The sequence below is a fragment of the Rattus rattus genome, chromosome 6 (genome assembly GCF_011064425.1).
Source record: "Rattus rattus isolate New Zealand chromosome 6, Rrattus_CSIRO_v1, whole genome shotgun sequence".
Classification (NCBI taxonomy): Eukaryota; Metazoa; Chordata; class Mammalia; order Rodentia; family Muridae; genus Rattus; species Rattus rattus.
In genome coordinates this window covers 61,030,197-61,032,741 of record NC_046159.1, presented here as the reverse complement: position 1 = coordinate 61,032,741, position 2,545 = coordinate 61,030,197, and positions in this window count along the sequence as shown.

Here is a 2,545-nt window from a genome sequence, read left to right as displayed (position 1 = left end):
GATTGAACCGTGCATTTTGTAAAAGCCGTTCCCTTAAGAATCAGGAAGAAGAGCTGCTCTGGTGATCTTAACCACACCTAAGTGGGGGCAGCCTCGAGGACCGGCGAGGACCGGCGAGGACCGGCGAGGACCGGCGAGGACTGGCGTAACTGAAGAGTGGTGGTGTCCCCTGGGGTTCCAGCACTTGGGAGTTGGAAAGAGGAGGGAAGGTCAGAAGTTCAAGATCGGCCAGTGGAGTTGAGAGCTCAGCCTCAGAACACCTTCAGCTCTCTCCCTGCAGCTCACGAGTAACCTCTGGAAACCATGTTCCTAGTAACTATCTTAAGGAAGGTAAGCCAGAGAGATGCTCCACAGAGGAAGTGCCACAGAGCAAGTGTGAGGACGTTAACTCAGTGTGCATTTTATAACCTAACCTGCAGTCACAGTGCTCCTGCTGTGAGAGGGGAGGCAGAAGCAGGAGAATCCCTTTGGGTTACAGAAAGTAACAAAAGATTCTGTCTCAAAGGAGGTGGAAGGCAAGGATGACCTCAGGTGTGTTCTTCTCACAGATACACTAGCACATACCCTCTGTGTCTCTGTCTCTTTGTATATGTCTGTATGTCTACTTGTCTCTGTGTCTCTGTGTGTCTGTCTTTGCACCTCTCTCTCTGTCTCTCTATTCTTGTCTATGTGTCTGTCTTGCTGTTTTTCGCACACACACGCATGTGCACACATACACATACATGTACGTGCACACAGACACACACAGACACACACACAGACACACACACACACACACACACACACACACACACACACACACACTTCTCTAAATGTCTGCTCTAAATGTACCAGGCAGTGTTCTGTTTCCTCTGGATTCACTCACTGACTCTTGATTAAATACCAGGCAGATTCCATGATCCAGATCCAATTTCACTTAAGGAAACCACCACGGTAAGTTAAGGAATCTGCCCAAGTTTCGCACAAGTTTGCACTATTTTCAGAGACCAACTTGAGGGCATAAAACACTTGATTGTCCTGGTTTGCTGTCCTGCTGCTGTGATAAAATAGCAACCCAAACCAATTTCTGGAGGAAAGCATTTGTTTGGCTTATGGTCCATTATTGAGGGAAGCTAGGACTGGAGCTCAAGATAGGAACCTGGAGGCAGGAACTGAAGCAGAGGCCATGAAATGCTGCTACTTGGCCTTTTCTCTTTTCTCTCTCTCTCTCTCTCTCTCTCTCTCTCTCTCTCTCTCTCTCTCTCTCTCTCTCTCTCTTTCTCTCTCTCAGAACACAGGACCATCTGCCCCGGGATGGTTCTTCCCACAGTGGGCTGAGCCCACCCACTTTAATCCTTAGTCAAACAATGCCCCAGGCCCATCACATGGAGGCAACTCCTCAGTGGACATTCCCCTTTCCAAGGTGACTCTAGGCTGTACAGATTGACAAAAACTAACCCGTACAATTGACACTTTGTCAACCTGACACACAACTGCATCACTCTCAAACCATAACCTTTCCTTTCTGGTTTACCCTCAGGAGCTTAGAATAACATAATATAAAACACAATCCAGCTTTTAAAAATCATCATTTTCTCCATAATTTAACAGTTTAATATCATGCCAGGGGTGGTGGATTCAGAATGTAAGGGGTGGAGGATCTCTGAGTTCCAGGCCAACCAGGGATACAGAGTGAGGCCATCTCAAGAACAACAACACAAGAATTGATGTCTCATTTAAATGTCCATGGTCACATAATTGTGGTGCCTATAAATCTAAAAACATGTTAGATAATTCTCATTCCAAGAGGAAATAACTGGGGCACAATTACAATCAGAACAGGGAAAAACTAAACTCTAGTAGTGTAAATAGATGGATGTCCGGTGTCTGGGGCTCATAATCTGAGCTCCAAAGAGCCTGAGCAGTTCCCAGCTCCGCCATCCACAGCCCACAGAGCACATCTGCTGCTGTCCTTGGTGGATGTCTCACAGTTGCGGAAATTCCCATACCCAGGCATCTCCACAGCAGCTGAGGGTGCTCTTTTACCAAGGAACACCAAACCTAGCACATGGTGCCAAGCCTCAGACTCTATGACCCCTTCAGTCCTGGGGCTTCCATTGCCCTGGGGCTACACCCTCACCAGTGTCCTCGCCTAGACCTCTCCCTGTGCCAAGCCTCAGCTGCTAACCAAAAAACAATGACTTTCAAGCCTTCAAAACCAGTATCACATAGGAGACTTTGTGATACCAGCTTTTAAGGAAGCCTTGCCTTCCTCTGCCCACCATGTCTATGTGGCAGCCGTGATGAAACACTTCTGATTTAAGGTCTCTATTGCTGTGATGAAATAGCATGGCCAAAAAGGAGCTGGGGAGGAAAGGGTGTGTTTGGCTTACACTTCCACATCACTGTTCATCATTGCAGGAAGTCAGGACAGGAACCTGAAGGAAGGAGCTGATGCAGAGACCATGGAGGAACACTGCTTACTGGCTTACTCCTCATGGCTTGCTGAGCCTGCTTTTGCAGAGAACCCAGGATCACCAGCTCATGGATGATCCCCCAAAACCCA